The sequence below is a fragment of the Dermacentor albipictus genome, unplaced genomic scaffold, assembly GCF_038994185.2.
Source record: "Dermacentor albipictus isolate Rhodes 1998 colony unplaced genomic scaffold, USDA_Dalb.pri_finalv2 scaffold_18, whole genome shotgun sequence".
Classification (NCBI taxonomy): Eukaryota; Metazoa; Arthropoda; class Arachnida; order Ixodida; family Ixodidae; genus Dermacentor; species Dermacentor albipictus.
The window spans coordinates 3,547,845-3,567,979 of record NW_027225572.1 but is presented as its reverse complement, the minus strand read 5'-3'; the positions used below and the strand labels follow the sequence as shown (position 1 = coordinate 3,567,979).

Here is a 20,135-nt window from a genome sequence, read left to right as displayed (position 1 = left end):
ATAATAAACTGCATGTAATAAAGCCACAATTAGGTTTCTGGCCTCCTGTAACAAAATCACGCTGGACAGATGTCCTATTCTGTCGTCTAAGAATAGGACACACTTTTGGCACGCATAACTTTTTACTTACTGGAAATGAGCCCCCAACCTGTGGGAGATGCGGGGAGTGGCTGACCGTCCTCCACGTCCTACTGGAGTGTCGGGAAGCCGAACCCGAAAGAAAAAAAACATTTTCTCTTAGCATACAGGCACCACATCCCCCTTCATCCTGTTATGTTACTTGGTCCAGAACCACTCTTTGACACCAACGCCGTCTTAGGTTTTTTGAAAGATGTTGTGTTGCATGTTATTAGCCCCACACGTTCGTAGCGCTTCCTCTCTTCAGAGGATTCCGCTGCGATAATTATCTTGAATAAGCACATGCCTCTAGGCCCTTGTGGTTCAAGGGCGCTGGCGAGGCTGTAGTCCTGTAAGCAATTTAACGTCTCGCATATTTTAAACAATGCATCATTCTTTTACGATGGATTTTAATCTTCATAGTCTTCGTCATTAATCATCGCCATAATTTTATAGCACGTAGATTTTACGCACTTTACAGCGACTATTTTTAGGCCACTTTACAGCCAAGTCACATGTTCCATAATACATCATTAACACTACCATTTGTCATGGCGCTCTTTGGCGAAACCTGGCCCTTGCGCCACAAAACACCACACATCATCATCATCAAGATTAGGGCTGCTGTAGTATGTGAGTATGCAAATTAGCAAATATTGTTTATTAAATCAGCCATACTCTGGTTACTAAAAGAACATAGCACAGGCAGTCATGCTTAAGTTCAAGGTGAATATCACACTGTTACCTTTGTCAGCAAGAAATGGTCGTATCAAACATTATAAATATACTGAACACGGGTAGTTTCTTGGGATAGTTGGCAATTCATGATAAAAAATGACGTACAGCGCGAAGGACAAGGACTGCGAGAGACGACGTACACTGCTCTGACTTCCAATAATATTTTATTCCGTTGCCACATTGTGTGCATATATGTATATACAAGAGCAGGTAGGTGCCTAAATAACCTTTTAAGGAAACACTATAACAATGCCCATAACACTGTTCAAGGCCACTTGGGCATCCATTGCCTGGACTGTGGCTGCATGCCCCTCTTTGAAGATACGGAAGTTTTACCAAGACACAGCTCACCCGGTAAATTATTGAAGCTGAATTCACCAGAAAACTGGGTAGTGTGTGCGTTAGTGCCCCGTAAATTACGCTGACCCCAAGTGAAGTCTTGTATCTCAACAGATGGAAATTGTGATGTTTATTTTTTTCAAGTGACCATGTTCTTAGCACAATTTTTCGCTGTTAGAACAGCCCTTGTGACTGCCTTTCGTTTTCTGCGCATGGCCCCTCTTGCATATATACACACGATGTGACAATGCAATAAAATAATGTTGGAAGCCAGCGCAGTCAGCTATGTCGTCTCTCGCAGTCCTTCTCCTTCGTGCTGTGCGTCATGTTTTTTATCATGCTGAACAGTGTATATTAATTGATTCAAAATTAGAAAAAATATAGTACACACTTGAGCTGCAAGAATGCAATCTATGCAGCAAATGGCGTTTAGCATTCAAAAAGAAAAAAAAAGAATACTGTTCACGGTTAACCATGAGATGCAGGGACTCCATTCTCTCAGCATCTTGACCAATAAGTGCAGCGGATGGCATCGCTGGAATCTTGCATCCTGCATTAGCAAAATAAGAGAATCATGAGAGTTCAGCCTGTGCAATTGCGCATGCACACTGCGGAAAATTTGATAAGGCAACAAGCTCCCGAAAGTAACAAACTTAATTAATGTGACGGCACAATGCACAGCTCAGGCAACTGGGCAAGTCAAGTGAAAGGTAGGATAAGTTTCTATTTTGCAAATTTAGGAATTGCGTGTTACTGTGAACACTAAACCACTACGTCATTGTGAATACAACATGGCACATACAGCAGCAAAAGCAAATTAATGTACAGTAGCCTTTCCACCATAGAAAATAAGTGTGAACAAAATTTAAAGACACTACCAATGACACCTCTCAACAACATACATTTGTGCAAGAGTGTGTATGTGACCTTAATATAAAATTTACATTACAAAGTCTGCAATATTTCTGTGCATTACACTTTATAAGTACTGCAGCTGACAACCTTACAGGATATAGCACATTATAACTGAGATGCACAAGACGTGAAAAAATAATTGTTTTAACACATTATTACACTAGGAGACAAAGCGTACTGTTTTACAGAGTGCACACAAAATGAAAATGAGGAAACCTCCACTGGCATTCCCATTTGCCCTGCAATAATACATGCATCCAACTCAACGATCGCCAACTCTCCGATGCAGTTTATTAGACCCTTTCTGTATCTTAAAATTTATTGTGTATTTCTTATTTACTAATTCAGTAAGAATTGGCACTTCGGCATACTTTCCTGAAAAATTTAGCACGTGTTGTCAACTATTTTCCTTAGAGCAAGCCCCCTCCTTTCAATGCGTTAGCTTGGCAATACGCTCACAAGTAGTATTCCCTTATTTAAACTTATGATCCTTACTTAAGCTCCCAATTTCTACTTCATGCTCTAAACTGTGATGCCCCTCCTACGCAGTTTGTGGTAATCTGTGACTATTGACATAATCCTTCTTTCTGTAGCCTAACTAGAGCCTGAAATTTGTTGTCTCCTAAAACAATCATCTTTACCGCCCAAAACATATTGCACGGTTACCGCTCACAGTTAGGAGGGGAGTTTGTATATAAGTGTTCACATATTCAATGAACCTCAGAGCCACAACCATTTTTAATGCTGTGTTGCCACTACCCACGTGAGTCGCAATGGTTGTAAATTGGCTATTGGCTACCCGCCCTCTCTCGCTTAAAAGTATGTTTTGCCCCTTGGCAAATGACCACAAGCATTGCATTTGATTAAATAATTGCTCCTATGCATGTTTTTTTTTCTCCTTCGTAATGGCTAGGTTCAACATGGTCAAGTTGTCTGGAAACTGTCAAGCCCCAACCAATACATAGTTTCAAAATTATGAAACATTCATTTTTCAAGACTTTTCCAAAATTAAGCATTCGACAAATTTTCATGATGCAAAGGAGGATAGGTTGTAGAGACAATGATAGGCCTGCTATATCTGCAAACCTGTGTGAAATGAAAGATGCTTGCAATTTTAATTAAAAAATTAAATTATGGGGTTTTACGTGCGAAACCCACTTTCTGATTATGAGGCACGCCATAGTGGAGGACTCCGGAAATTTCGACCACCTGGGGTTCTTTAACGTGCACCTAAATCTAAGTACACGGGTGTTTTCGCATTTCGCCCCCATCGAAATGCGGCCGCTGTGGCCGGGATTCGATCCCGCGACCTCGTGCTCAGCAGCCTAACACCATAGCCACTGAGCGACCACGGCGGGTGCTTGCAATTTTCATGAGCAGCTAGCTCAGTACAAGAAATAGGTGCATTGCATGCGGAAATGTTTTTTAACGCCGACGAGAGGTCCTGGTTTCTTGTAATTTCTTCAAATACCTTGCAGTCTAGATTGCAATCTGGCACATTTTGATTTTGATATGATGTGTTCAAAATAAATACAGCTCAGCGTTTATGGCTTTGAGAATTATATGGGAATAAATTAAAGGTAGAAGAGCGTAATGCAATGTGCAACTAAAAAGCTCATTGCAGAGAGTAAACAACTATTCCTTTCCTGCAAATAAATTGGTAGCAGGAAGGTCATACAAAATTAGCACTGAATGCACAATAAAGAATTTAATGCTGCAATGCCCCATTCGGTGAATATTGTTGCACAAAGAAAATCGTCATTATTAAAGGCCATAAAGAAAATGCAAGTGTATACTTTGGATCAGCAGTCATACCTGCAGTATGCAGTGTACCATCGGCAATATTTAAAACCCCACCCAACTGCACATGATATCAAGCTGAGGCCGCCAAGGAGCCTCAGAGTTTTAAATTATAACTTGACTTATTATATTACATTATACACCTATATCTACTTACAATGTTGTCTTCCAAACTGCTTCCAAGAAGATATCAACCATCTGTCTGAAGGCGAATGCAAGTGGCTTGCTCTTGATGGAGGGCACCAAGGCTGGGCATTGTGAAACTGCTGCTATCATCGGCATGACCTGCGAGAAACGACGCTCTAAGTTCAAGATAAGCAAATGCTATTAGAACAAAAGACAAGATCACTGGCAATGAGCCTCGTTTTGGTTTGCATGAGAAAAGCCAAAAATATGGACTTCGTGCTGCTTACAGAAAAAGAAGTAAATGTCCTTCCAGATGTTGCAGTCATGCATTAAGATTGTCACACAGCTGCATGTCTGTATGTTCATATACTGCTGTCGCTACTGTGCCAGCATGCTTTACATAGCTTTTTATTTCAAGGTATATTGATTATGGTGTTTTCTTGCCAATTTTTGGCAAACAGCGCCAGCAAAGAAGTAGCTCATTTACACACGTGCTCCCTTGTGAGGAGCGAATTCACACACACACGCACATGCATGCGCGCACGCACACACACAACACACACACACACACAAGCCTCTGCCACATGAGCAGCTTCCCACGCTTGACACACTCCACTTTTTACCCTTTGACACTCCTACTGATAAGGCATTAAAAAGCCTCTGTGACCAACCCCAAACTCCTCAACCTACACTTCCAGCTTATACACTTTCTCGAGAGCCAGGACAAGCCTTCTAGCTCCCCCAGTGCTCCAAACTGCAATTACGAATTTCAATAGGGCTATAGGCGACAGCTGTCGAAGGGCATGCAGACTACCCGGAAAGACCTAAAGCTTCAATATGATACCTCTAAAGCATCACACTTCAAATTTTCAAAAAACATTAAAGCTCCTGAAGACAATTGCTATATACGTAGAACGTTTCGAATAACCTGCCATTAACCATTTCAGCGGTTGTCTGCATCAACGGAAATGTGTGCGAACGGGAAACCCACGTCTTTAAGATCAGAATTAGTGTGATGGCGAAACACACTACCAGATTTCTTAATCATTTATTTATGCTCTGGATGTAACGTCCCTTTTACAATAACAATCAAGGATATCGATTCATCAGGGCGTGGGTGGGAAAAAGGACGAAGTGTATACATACATAGTTTTCACGCGACGTCACACCGTCGTCTGCTAGCGCTCGTCCGCCATGTTGGTGTACTGTAACTGATGCGCGCGAATTTTTCTGCGGTCTTTCAGCGTTGATTTTGCAATTTGCGAACTATCGCGTACTAAATGACGGTGGCGGGCAGTCTGAAGGAATTCTGCCCTTCATATTTTGCCGAGCTAGTGGGTCCGACGCGTGCTCGCCACTAAGCAAAAGTAATCATGTGTGACCGCATTGATCCGTACAAGTTTTGCGCCGGGACCGACACGACGACGGACGTCGGCTTGCTGCCGGTTACGACGCATGCTGACATTGTAAATTATTTGGTGCTGTGGACGAACCACGTATCGCTTACTGAAATGAAAGCGTACAAGTCTCTCGAGGTTCACAACTACTTCACAAGTGGCCGGGTGAGCGGCGTGACAGCAATGCGGCTACCGTCCAAGCGCGACATCATGTTGAGCGAGGTAAGGTTGCAATCATTTTAAAAACATACTTGTAAATCCGTACCGCTGGAATAACACTGTTAACAGAATACCCACTTGTGTGACCTAGTTCCTTTGCTGTTAACTGCGGCACCGTGAGCTTCTCCCTGCCCCAAGTGCTTGACGCTGCTGGGCATTGTTTACGACGCAAAATTCTTTATTTCGCTGTTCGCTTACCTAAATACGGCCTTGCGAGACTCTGGTTAAATGCAGGCGTAAAAAGTAGAGCCCACTGCTATAGCAGTTCACTCCTTTTTGCGCTAATAAAACCAGAGTTACTACGGCACAGTGGGCAGCAAGGTGCCAGACGGAGCTTAAAATGGAAATTCTCGCTGTTCCAATAATCGGCTAAAACTAAAGGCCACACGGGCTCAGTGTACACATTTTAAGAAGCAAAGCAAATAAATGCTTACATTTAGTCATTCCTAAGCGTAAATGAATCCATTCTAATACAGGTCGGCCACTCCCTGCGCTTGCGAGAAGCTCCATTGAAATCTTGGATACTGGTCGACAGCGACGGAAGCATATGCACAGCATACTGTACCTGCACGGCTGGCCCAGGTGAAGCCTGTTCCCATATTGGTGCAACACTTTTCGCAATGGAGACAGCGGTGTGCATCAGAGAGTCCAAGACGTGTACACAAAAGACAAATGTTTGGCTCCCCGCACATCGCTCTGACACAAAGTACAAGAGACTCAAAGACATTTGCTTCGCATCATCGAAAAAAAAAAGAAAAGAATCCTGGATGCCATTCCTGAGAGACCATTTGACAAACAGCAACAAGTCGATATACAGCCATCAGCTTTGCCACCTCCAACAGTTGAAGAGCTTAGAACATTTTATTCGAACATTGATGATGGAGGAGTCCCACCATCAATATTTATGATCCTGCCAGAGTACAGTGACAGATTTGTACCACCCAAAAGCAGTGAGCCTCCCAACCTCCGGCAGCTGTCATGTCACGAAGCACAGTCTGAGAACCTGCCAGAAATCCTCTCTCATGTCAAAAACATGCTCCCTCAACTGGCCATCACCGAAGAAATGGTGCGTCACGTAGAAGAGGTGACAAGGCAGCAATCGAAATTTCCAGCGTGGTTTAAATATCGTGCTGCACGGATCACAGCTTCCGTGATGAAGAGCGCATGTGGTACCACTATAACTCAGCCCTCAGCGAGCTTGCTGAAAAAGATATGCTATCCCGAACTGCAGCAGTTTTCAACAGCAGCCACATGGTGGGGTATTGATCATGAAGCAGATGCCATTGCAGAATATGCAGCTGAGATGAAAAAACACCACTCTGATTTCCAGCACAACAAGACGGGCGTTTTCTTGAGCACTAAGTACCCATACCTAGCAGCCAGTCCCGACAGTTCAGTAACATGCACATGTTGCGGAAGCGTACTCGTCGAAGTTAAGTGTCCACATTCAGCAGCTCATACCATAGTAGAGCAAGTAGCTGTAAACAATGCTGACTTCTGCCTCGAAGTAGTGAGCGGGAAGCTGCACCTGAAGCACAGCCACACCTATTATTACCAAATTCAAACACAGTTGGCAGTGTGCGATCTTCCGTACTGTGATTTCGTGGTATGGACCCCACTATCTATGCATGTCGAGAAAATACAGCGGGACAATATTTTTTTCGACAACATCAATGCAACAGCTTCCAATTTTTTTACTAAGGCAATCTTGCCTGAGCTGTTTGCAGGATATTTCACAAAGAAGAAGAGCATGCATTCTTCAGCTAGAGCAGGTACATTTTGCTATTGTCAAGGACCAGAGCAAGGAAGAACGCTTGCATGCGATGGCAACAACTGTAAATACGGCTGGTTCCACTACAGCTGTATTGGAAGAAAGCGGGCACCCAAGCAAAAACAGTGATTTTGCGACGATTGCGTAAGCTCGAACAGCAGCGAACAGTGATTTACTCGCTGTAGCCAAAATCCTGCTCTTCACTTGTGCAGAACATACCCCTGCAGGACTGACATTTTTGTTATGTATCTAGGACTTGCGTGGTTTGCAAGGTGCACAATTTACTTAACCGTGCCTTATGCTTGAGTAAAACTATCTTATACACAGCGCACACTCTAGTCAAAAGAAATGCCACATTTAAGACATTCTACAGCGTCCTCTCTTCGCATAGTCATTTTGCTTGAGCAGAGGGATGCTTTCATGTTTCTGTACTTGTGCTAACTAGGTGCTGCACTCATTGTACTTTAGTCTGATTTAATAGAATTTTTAATTTGTGTGTTCTGATTTTGTAATATGTGCATCCAGGGATGCTACTAGGTTTCTGCATTCATGTACATTAAGACTTGTGGTGATCTTATTCTCGTCTAATTATTAGAACTTTCAACTTGTGCTTCGAGTCATATTATGACAGTCATTAAAGAATAGTCCTTTTTACCTTAAGTCAACTGTCAAGTTTTACATGCCCCAACAAGCTATTATGAGCCACGCTGTAGCGTAGCGCATTAATTTTGACCACTAGGTGTTCTTTAACTTGCACAACAAAGCACGGTATAAAGGTATTTTTGCTTCTTGTCCCCATCTAATCTGGCCGTGGCTGGCCAGGATTCGATTCAGCATCCTCGGACTTAGCAAGGTAACGACACTATGCCACCACTGCGGGTTACTTTTATCAAATAATGTACAAAGCCTACTACTGTAATAGATTTATTTAGGTCATTGGATAGATGTATACATACTTGTTTTATTGCATTATACTGTGCAAATAAACCACTTTGTAATGCAAATTATTTACATGTGAACAATGCTGCATGATGAACATACATGCTTGGTCGACAGACATGTTCTGGTTACAACACATGTCTTTAGCTGCTCTGAAGTGACTTCGACCCATTAAATCACTGTGGTTGTCTTTAAGTGACAACCAGAATTTAAGCTTGGCCTCTGTTGCCAACACAAAGAAAGTACAGACTCACAAACAATGACCACTACCATCAGCATTGCAGTAAAGAACATATTCATACAGACACCCAAAGTGCAAGCACGCCGGGCTGTTTTGATAAATTGTTACAGTTATAATAGAATTACGGTTGCAAGGCATCATCAAAACAAATAAGGCAAATAAATTTCAGTCACTGTGCAAACTAGCTGCGACTCGCCATTCTATTGTTAGCTGAGTACAAACAAGTCAGCCTTTTATATACATGCAAAGCACAATCATTAATTGGGACAGCAAAGTATTCATACAGGTTCTTGCTGGTTTGCTGGAACTACAGATGGACAGAGGTTACAAAGAGCACAACAAACAGTCACTATTTTGCCCAGGGGTGGAACTGGGTCATCCTGCCGACATGCAACAAAATTGATTGGTTGAACAGCCTTCATAATGACGAACTTGTTTCGCACAAGGCCAATTGCTCGTTCCACATGGATGCGGACATTAGCACGCTTTCAGGTGTTGTGAATCTCTATAGCTTTGAGCTGATTTCTCCCTTTCGTGAAGGCAGGTACGTGCAACTGTACATAGTAGAGACCAAGAGTGTCTGCTATGTCGAACCCACGATCTGCCAACACATCACCCTGTGTCAACATGTCAAGTACAGCACAGTTCTCTGTAATATGTTTGTCACTGCATCTGCCACCGCAACCCTCAGAAATATACGTTATGAATCCCTGCGGGCTCACTCCAATCAAATATTTTGCAGTGTTGCTGGCTTTGTATTGCGACCAAGTCTCGTACGTGGCTCTAGGGAAGATGGCCGCTCAATTTTAATCTCAAAACAGTCAATAATCACGGCAACTTTAGTGCCGAATGAGTCTACAAAAGCTTGTGGCATGGTCTTCTGAATACAATTCCTAGATCGCCAAAAAATCTGTGACTTCAGCCTCCAAAAGGCAGCATTTAACCACTTTTCAAAAATTTGCTGACAGTGGAATCTGATACAGCGAACCTGTAACCTAGATCTTGCAGTGGAAAATTCCACTTTAGTTTCATTAGAAAAACAATAAACTCCTGGAATTTCCCGAGGCCATTTTGCTGTGTATGCTTCACAACAGACTCAACAATCTGAAAAATGGCAAGGAGCCTAGTAAAACTAGACAAGCCAGTGTAGAAGGCAACTTTGCCAGGATCTTATCGAAGTGGAGCCTCCATGACTTCAAGTTTCCTTTTTTGTTCCTCGACCTCCCGCAGCTCGGAGGCAAGCCTCCTCCTGTCCTCCTCCAAAGTGTTAATGTAAGCCATGGTGACTTCAATTTGCACAGCAGCTTCTGTAAAAACAAAACCTATTTGGGTGCATGAAAATCCAGCTAAAAGAAGTGCTGCTATTTACTGGATGTAAGAGGTAGTTTGTGAGCAAACAAACCTGTGAATGAAATGTCTCGCTGGAACATTCAGCACGCGTCTCTTGCTCGGAGTGTTCATTTGCGTCCAATATTTCAGGCGAAGGGTGGTCACCCTCTGCCGACTGAGTGCTCTCTGTGGTCGCCACTGTGGCCACTGCTTTATTTACCTGCCGATCTTTGGCGCGCTTGCACCGAGCCGTAGACTTAGTACCCGGTCCTGCGCCGTTGTTGTACCCTAAATGCTGGCATGGCGCCCAGTCCGGGTTGGTGTCATCCATTAGACTCGCTGGCTTCCCTGCAATTTACGAAAGATCAACAAACTTGCCGCAAGCGAGCCGCAGTCTCTCAGATTCAGTAACACCTAGCGCGCCGCCGCGTCTGAACTAACAATTTTAGCGCGTAAACGATCTTGTTACAAGCTGCCATGAACAGCGGCACTGATCACGATCTAGCCCGATACAATCCATTTTTCGATCGCGGCCTAGTATCGCGGCTGCGACACACGGTACAAACAATGCGCATCGAGCTGGTTAATCTCAGTATAACTGTACAGACGATAACATTTTAGCTCGATTGCGAACAGCAATCGACGGAGCTTGTGCAGCAGCAGCCGATCAGAACGGGCTAGAACGTAACCCGAAGCGCTCCTGTCGCTGTAACCACAGTGACGGATGCGTTTGCAGGCGATTGTAAGCGCTGGCAAATTTTTTCAGTGTTGACTTAATCCTGTGTTGCTTACCAGAAGTGAAATGGCGACCGCACACTCCTTTACATCTTTCCGGTTTATGCGAGCGAGCCAGAGATGCCGACGCTCCTCCGACAACACTTTGGTGCGCTCGCATCGCCCAGTTATCACTTTCGGCAAGCAGTACAGCCCGGTTCCTGGTTCCATGTTGGTTTTCTGTGCGGCAGACTTGCTTCTCGCACTGCAGCCGATGATCGCACACATCGGCATTGCGACACTGGACCGTTACTGAACCCGCACAACACGAAAATACCGGACCCGGCACACGCAACGAAGGATAGTGCCACGGCAGTAGTTCTCCGTAATGGCGGCCACCTATCCCATACGCCCCGGTTGTGACGTCCGTGAAAACTATGTATACCTGACGCCTTCCCACTGGTCCTCCCAAGAAACGGCGCCTCATACAGCAGTTGTCCAGGGTGGCTTGAAACCACACACGGCTTTCACGCGGGAAGATTCGCTGCACCAAATTGGAAGAGTTTATTGCGAGTAAAACTCTACCGGCCTTATGCAATACATTCGCGCGCACACAAAACACACTCGCACGCACACACAAGTATATGCACTCTCAAAGCGCAGACACAAAAGCGCGCACGCGCACATTGATAAACACAAGCACACATACATGCAGGCAGACACGCTAACACGTGCACGCCCGCACACACAGCGACCCACAGAAACACATTCATAAAACACGTACGCACTAGACACACGCAAACACGCCGCCCCCCCCCCCCACACACACACACACACATCGAGCCGAGCGCGAGCACGCACACACGCAGACAAAGCGAGCCGAAAACATGCTGAAGGCGTCCGGCAAGCAGCAACACGCGACCGCATCAGGGAGACCCAATACCGCGCCGGCTCTTTCGAAAAGAGTCAAAGCCAGTCGTCCGTTTTCTACGCGACGCAAGAGTGGTTGACCATAGTTAACTGAAGTGCGAACGACCGTATCACAAGAAGCCGCGTTGAACGCACAAGAGAATCACATCTATGAACGTTCAAGCGCTGAGAAACAAAGCGTAACTACGCAGGCGCACCAAGCCCGATGTAGGTTTAACAAGCATTAGTCACACGGGGCGCGATCAAGGTAGTTAACTTGCCCTACTAGGAGTGCAGCTGCTCTTGCTCTTACATTAGTGAAATATGCTACGAGATCACAGTGAGATATTTCTAGAGCGAACAAAACAAATACCAAATAAACGGGCACTTGCCTGAAAGTATACATCTTGCCAGTACTACCGACCGGACACGTTGCAACTTCTCGTTTCAGCCTATGTGGATCCACCTTCCAGTGCGTACGAGCGCTTTGCTTTGAAGTGGGGCACGAGTAATACACAAAGCACGCGCCGCGTCTTTTTCTACACCGCGCACAAAACTAATCACACGTTCAAAATTATTTCGCACAGCGAGAGACGCGAACACAGGCAGCAACACAATGCGATGGCGCAGCTTCTGCCTTCCCGTCCTGCCCGCGCCGAAATGACGGTACAGCCACAGAACACCTATACAAACTTAGAGAAGGGAAACTGTACCTTCCACAGTGCTACGGAAATAAGCGTAGCGGTGGCGTCGTGAACTAAAGTATGTGACCACGGGTGGCGCTGTACAACAGGAAACGGAAACGGGGTTTTGCACACGCTTTACCAGGTGTTCTGTGGCTTTACTGGGTTTCTCTGGGGTTTCTGGCTGCTGCGCCTCGATCGTGCTCCCGCCAGTTTAGTTGCTGTGTAGCAAACGTAGCGCCTATATTAAGTAGGCGCTACGTTTGCCACACAGCAACCAAACTGGCGGGAGCACGATCGAGGCGCAGAATACATGTAGCGCTGAGTCATATCGAGTTAAGGCACACTCTGAACTGACTTTTAAGGGCATCCCGAGCGGTTTTTCGTTTATTACGCCGCCGTTACGCCGAGTTGTGCCGCCGCGCTCCAGCTGTTGCATTTCGTGTAGGGCTACTGACAAAATGCGGTTTCCAGGTGGCACGATGGCCTCGACTGGAATAAACGCACACGACACCAAAGATTGAGTAAGCCTGAAAATATTTTATTTGTATTTTACAAGTACAACAAAAAGCACACGTCTACGCATCCACACAAACGCGGTTACATAGTCAAGAACATAGGCAAGAAATGGCTCATTAATAAGGGTAGCACAAACGCACAAGAAAGAAGACCTAAGCTACAAAACGTACGGTCGGCTGCTAAGTATAATAATTTCCCTGTCACCGCGTGTCACTTTTATACAGCATCTTTACAGCACTACCAGGCCGGGTAGTTTGGCGGAAAGAACGCAACAGCTTACGGCCGTCAACTGCCTCTGTCATAATTATCCTAATCTCCGCATCAACGTCGTGCAAGTCCGCATACAGGCATCTGTATCTGAACCATATATGTGCCAGCTTAATACATGTGTAGTGAAATTATGACAACCACTGCGTCTTATCAAACGTATTGGTTTTGCAAATGCGCATTACAGCTGACGGAACGACATACTGTAAGTGAAGCACAAGAGAACAAGGACAAAAGGAGGATACAGCACTTGAAGAAATGAAGAATTAGTAGGCGTACAGCAAACAAGCGATGACGGAGAACACACAATGATCGGGTGTTCTGTGACATCGGTTTGCGTATTTACGGTGTTATGGAGATCAACGGCATAAAAACGTACCTTCAAGCGTACTCCCTCAACCTCCGCCGCATTCATTATGATAATCAACGCCTAAACAAAATGAGGCACTATTTTTTGCCAAGAGTAGACCTCTTTACAGCAAGTCTGTGTAATGACTCGCAGACGAAACCAGCATGCTTTCGAAAATGTTTTACCGCCGTAGTATTCGAACGCCAACGGCCAGGAAACACATCGATGCCAATAGGCTGTCGGCTGTCGGTGGTTAATCAAGTACAAAAACCTTGACGCTATGACTAAAAAGCAGCTTCAACAATCAAACTTAAAAAAAATCAACTGCCTATTTGCCTGAGGTAACAAAACACCCTTAGACGCCTCGATTGTTTATGTCAATGGTTTGTGTAAAGTAAAAAATTCAGCATGTTCAGCGCCCCTAGCAGAAAAAGCACAAATTAAAGTATTCGACCAAATTACAGTATCTCCACTTGCGCGCTTACACTGAAACGCACCTCGATTGATTTTTCGCCCTCTGTGGCCATTTGTTGAACTTGAGAGTGTACGGGGCCTGGTACAGCCAGGCCCCGCACACTCTCAAGTTCAAAAATGGCCACAGAGGGCGAAAAATCAATCGAGGCGCATTTCAGCGTAAGCGCGCAAGTGGAGCTACTATAACAAGGTCGCATACTTTAATTTGTGCTTTCTCTACTAGGAGCGCTAAAAATGCTGAATATGCTGCTAAATGCTGAATATTTAACATAAACAATCGAGGTGTCTAAGGATGTTTTTTTGCCTTAAGCAAATAGGCAGTTGATTTTTTTTTTTAATTTGATTGTTGAAGCTGCTTTTTAGTCATAGCGTCAAGGATTTTGTACTTTATTAACCACCGACAACCGACAGCCTATTGGTATCGATGTGTTTCCTGGCCGTTGGCGTTCGAATACTACGGCGGTAAAACATTTTCGAAAAGCATGCTGGTTTCGTCTGCGAGTCATTACATAGACTTGCTATAAAGAGGTCTACTCTTGGCAAAAAATAGTGCCTCATTTTGTTTAGGCGTTGATTATCATATAGAATGTGGCGGAGGTTGACGGAGTACGCTTGAAGGTACATTTTTATTCCGTTGATCTCCATAACAGCGTAAGTACGCAAACCGATGCCACAGACAACCCGATGCATCACTGTGTGTTCTCCGTCATCGCTTGTTTCCTGTACGCCTACTAATTCTTCATTTCTTCAAGTGTTGTATCATCCTTTTGTCTTTGTTCTCTTGTGCTTCACTTACAGTATGTCGTTTTGTCAGCTGTAATGCGCATTTGCAAAGCCAATACATGTTTGATAAGACGCAGTGGTTATCATAATTTCACTACACATGTATTAGGCTGGCACATATGGTTCAGATACAGATACCTGTATGCGGACTTGCACGACGTTGATGCGGAGATTAGGATAATTATGACACCCGTAAAGAAGAGGCAACTGACGGCCGTAAGCTGTTGCGTTCTTTCCGCCAAACTACCCGGCCTGGTAGTGCTGTAAAGATGCTGTATAAAAGTGACACACGGTGACAGGGAAATTATTATACTTAGCAGCCGACCGTACGTTTTGTAGTTAAGGTCTTCTTTCTTGTGCGTTTGTGCTACCCTTATTAATGAGCTATTTCTTGACTATGTTCTTGACTATGTAACCGCGTTTGTGTGGATGCGTAGACGTGTGTTTTTTGTTGCACTTGTAAAATGCAAATAAAATATTTTCAAGCTTACTCAATCTTTGGTGTCGTGTGCGTTTATTCCAGTCGAGGCCATCGTGCCACCTGGAAACCGCATTCTGTGAGTAGCCCTACACGAAATGCAACAGCTGGAGCGTGGCGGCACAACTCGGGGTAACGATGGCGTAATAAACGAAAAACTGCTCTGGATGCCCTTAAAGGTCAGTTCAGAATGTGCCTAACTCGATATAACTCAGCGCTACATATATTCTGCTGCGCCTCGACCGTGCTCCCGCCAGTTTGGTTGCTGTGTGGCAAACGTAGCGCCTACATAGGTGCTACATTTGCCACACAGCAACCAAACTGGCGGGAGCACGATCGAGGCGCAGCAGCCAGAAACCCAGTAAAGCCACAGAACTCCTGGTAAAGCGGCAGTACTGTTTCCGTTTCCTGTTGTACAGCGTGTTAGGAATGGCCGTACGGGGTGACAACGTGCCAGCTATTTCAGCCCGCTGCACGTGTTCCTATCCAACCGGACGGGGCGCACTTCAGAGAACTGCGAATAAACCGGCAGCCACGGGGCGCGGGGTCAGCTCAGGAATGTGGTACTCGGGCGCGCCACCCGGGACAAAGCAGTGTTCTACGAAGCTCTCTGACGTCGGCTCCGGACCTTTACACCTGTGTGTGTGCAACACGAGTATGTGAGCCCGCCTCCTCCAAAAGGGCGGGTCATCTTCGGTGACGTCGAACGATGACTGGACGAACGTTTCCGTTCGCTTGGAATCAAGGGGTGACCAAGTGCTTATAAGCAGCGGTTGCTGGCTGCTAGGGTGTGCTCGTCGTCGGGAGCTGAGTGCTCGTTATCATGCTAGAAATGTACTAGTGAGCTGTGCGCTCGTACGCTGTTTGCTGTATGTTAGTCTTGCGGGCTCCATATGGGAATCACGCTACACTGTCAACATACCTCATGTTTCAACTGTAAATACTGCAAATAAATCCTGCTCTCCTAAGTCCTGACGAAGAGTCAAACTCCTTCCTACAGCTACGACTGCCAAATATGACAACTGGTGGCAGCGGTGGGATCGTCCGACAACTGTTACAAGCGCCATCTGTGGTCGCATACTTTAGTTCACGACGCCACCACTACGCTTATTTCCGTTGCACTGTGGAAGGTACAGTTTCCCTTCTCTAAGTTTGTATAGGTGTTCTGTGGTACAGCGTCGTCCCGTCACTTCCGGTCGCTTTTCATTGGGCAGGAGGCGGCGCGCAAATTGAACGTTTATTCTGACACGTTTGCTTGCTCGCATGGCCGCCTGTTTGCTGCTGCTTCGTTGTGGTCTCTAACTAGAGCGGTGAGGCGGGTAGTTGTTACTAGGTTTCGTGCCAAACATTTTTTTTTGGGGGGGGGGCGCAGTCTGTGCTGCATCACTGAGGGTACAGTACACAAATCGGGACCGTGAGCGAGACGATCGGCGCTCTTCTGCTGGTGTGTCACAGAGTTGCATGCCCGCGCCCCTCTCGAGTGGGCCGACATTGCCACCACAGCCGCAACGCTGCTCGCACGGTGATGAGGGAGCGCGCTCCCCATTGTCCCCGAACCCGCCCGACGGGTTGATCACGTGGGTCGTCCGAGCGCGACGGAGGGACGCGGCGGCCCGGTGAGCAGCAGAGCAGCTTGGAGAACGAAGGAACGAGGTCGTGCACCGGGGGGCCGCTGAAGACGTGGTCGGCAGGCTGAGATCTCCAAGCCGAAGCCTTCGCCGGTCGAGCGACAGACGCTGCAAGTCCGTCAGGATCTTCGGCAGCGAGGTTGCAGCAGCCCGACGCTCTTCAGACCGGGACCTCGGCAAGCACGCCCCAGATAAGCCTCGTGTTCCAGGCCGCTCTCAAACTTTCCGCCGGACTCTATTTTCTCAATCGCGTTTAATCTTTCGTTTATTTAGCCATCGAGTGTTGATTCTTATATGTTCTGTTAGTGTAGTGCTTGCCCTATTTATTGTCGCGGATATTTTGTATTTGTGTCGCGTATTTTATTGTATTTCGCGAGTGTTAACGGTTCCCACGTGGTGGGCTTAGTGTCGCGCGAGTGGCGTCAGGGCGTCTGCTGTGTGACCCGCACGCTCTCCGCGAACTAGGCCCCGCTACTGGTAATTTGTATGTTTTTCGAGTATGTCTCGGACATGATTTTAGTGTATTAAATTGAGTGTGTGTGTTGTACGACGTCGCCTCCCGTCTCATGCCTCTGGTTCACGGTCGATCAGGCGTGGACCTTATCGCCGGTCAGCAGTCGAACCTTCCCTAAACGCACGCGGGGTGGGTTTGTTGTCGCCCCATCCCCTCCGGTTCGGAGAGTGCGAACTACCCCACCATCAATCCTTGACAACTGGCGTCCGCGACAGGACTTGCTGACCACGATCTTGCGTGACCACGAGGCATAGCGGGCGGAACAGACGCGTATCGCGAAGAGCGGGAGAAGGCCAAGATATGGCTAATGGACTCCTCGAGGAGTTGGAGCGCATCGTGGCCGTCGGGAGGCAGATGGGCCTTGAGGGGCCAGCCCTCCGAGAGTTTGTGCGCGACATGCACTCCAAAGAAGACGCGGATAGTCGCGAACGCAGGAAAGCGCGAGAGCTGCGACAACGCGAGGCGGAGGAGTGCGATGCGGCACGGTCTTCCCAGCGCGTCCTCGAGTTAGAGAGGGAAATTGCGCTGTTGCGCGCGAGGGAGGGCCGTGTCGAGAGCATTCGCAACACAGAGTGCCTGTCGGGCTCGACCGCCGCCGTTGACCAACCTCATCCCTCTGGAGTGAGCCGTGCTCAGGTTTGTGCCCAGTTCGAGTCCTCAATCGCGCCTCAGCCCTTGGGTGCCAGGGCCTTCGAAGAGAACGAGAGGCCGGTGCTCCGAGAATCAGGCGGTGTGGCGGGTAACGATGGTCAGAGGCCGGCCACGAAAAACGTCAGCCGCCGCGCAGGCAAATTGTGCCATCGCAGGCCGAGAAAGGCGGCGAAGTGTGGGGCGCGGCGGAGGCTGGCGGGTTACCGCACACCGCTGAGGGACGAGGTACGGACCGCGGGCAGATTGCAGAGGGTGAGGAAGAGGCCGCGCAATATGGCACAGAGGTCACGGAGGCGTCGACAGAGCTCGGGGGTCGCGGAGCGTTGCTCGTCGCCGCGAAAGAGAGCGCGAGCGATATATTCGCCGCGGCAGGTGCCGCTAAGCCGTGCACTTCGTGACACCCGGTTGGTCAGGCGCTGCGCGTGGGTGAGGACCCGGCAAGGTTCGGTGTACCCCAATCACCGAGCCAAAAGCAGACAACCGGGGCGCGAGGTGATATGTCACTGTGGAGCGGCTAGTGCGTCTCCCCACCTATGCGTCGGGAAAGCTCGGGGGACGGCAGGAATGCGACCCCAGCGAGTCCGTTTGAAGAGCAGGGGGTAGTGAGCAGGGCAGCCGGCACTATGTTGACATTTTAGATCTGTTAATAGTGCCACGTAACTTTTTTTGGTTTGATTGCATTTATTAGCGATTAACTTTCCGGCCCTTCAATACACCGATCTGTTCTTTTGTTTGTTTTCTTTTTTGTGTGTGATACGTGTTGCGTGTAGACTGCGCGTACCGGCTCTGCCGTGGTTTGCGCCAGTCACACGATCCAAGGGGAACAGTACAGTATCATATCAATTTTTTAGCAGCTGTTTTGAGTCATTCTGTTCTTTTGTGTTTGAGTTGGGCTGTGGACTGCACTGACTGGCCGAGAGCGAGGCGGCGATGTGCGCGGCGAAGTGCCTTGTGCGAAGTGCCGTGACCCACACGACGACGTGATTGTGCGCGTGACCTTCGAGTGCGTGAGGCGTGCGGTCTCCTTAAGGTGCGCGTACATGACTCTGTGTTAGTTTGAATGTTATTAGGATAACATTCTTGTCGTCGGGGTGGTGTCACAGAGTTGCATGCCCGCGCCCCTCTCGAGTGGGCCGACATTGCCACCACAGCCGCAACGCTGCTCGCACGGTGATGAGGGAGCGCGCTCCCCATTGTCCCCGAACCCGCCCGACGGGTTGATCACGTGGGTCGTCCGAGCGCGACGGAGGGACGCGGCGGCCCGGTGAGCAGCAGAGCAGCTTGGAGAACGAAGGAACGAGGTCGTGCACCGGGGGACAGCTGAAGACGTGGTCGGCAGGCTGAGATCTCCAAGCCGAAGCCTTCGCCGGTCGAGCGACAGACGGTGCAAGTCCGTCAGGATCTTCGGCAGCGAGGTTGCAGCAGCCCGACGCTCTTCAGACCGGGACCTCGGCAAGCACGCCCCAGATAAGCCTCGTGTTCCAGGCCGCTCTCAAACTTTCCGCCGGACTCTATTTTCTCAATCGCGTTTAATCTTTCGTTTATTTAGCCATCGAGTGTTGATTCTTATATGTTCTGTTAGTGTAGTGCTTGCCCTATTTATTGTCGCGGATATTTTGTATTTGTGTCGCGTATTTTATTGTATTTCGCGAGTGTTAACGGTTCCCACGTGGTGGGCTTAGTGTCACGCGAGTGGCGTCAGGGCGTCTGCTGTGTGACCCGCACGCTCTCCGCGAACTAGGCCCCGCTACTGGTAATTTGTATGTTTTTCGAGTATGTCTCGGACATGATTTTAGTGTATTAAATTGAGTGTGTGTGTTGTACGACGTCGCCTCCCGTCTCATGCCTCTGGTTCACGGTCGATCAGGCGTGGACCTTATCGCCGGTCAGCAGTCGAACCTTCCCTAAACGCACGCGGGGTGGGTTTGTTGTCGCCCCATCCCCTCCGGTTCGGAGAGTGCGAACTACTATACCATCAATCCTTGACATGGTGCGATTAGATTATTCGCTGCGTCCGAACGAAGCAACCTTGCGAGGTCACGGCGTAATTTCGGCGATATCCTAGCTCGATAGAGACGCTCACATCTTGGTCGTGCGACAGTGACGCGTAAGCATTCATGAGGAGACTGAAGACTGCGTTTGCAATAGCGTATGCTGTGGATAAGAAATTACAGCTTTGACGACACCAGCCTTTAATATATAGGCTGAGCCTTACAAACTGTATCTGAGGATGCG

The 20,135-nt window shown here is 47.5% G+C and overlaps 1 pseudogene; it reads left to right on the top strand.

Moving 5' to 3' along the window:
* Positions 1-5,315: 5,315 nt before the first annotated feature.
* Positions 5,316-6,559, top strand: LOC135920074 (uncharacterized; annotated as a pseudogene).
* The last annotated feature ends 13,576 nt before the right edge of the window (positions 6,560-20,135 follow it).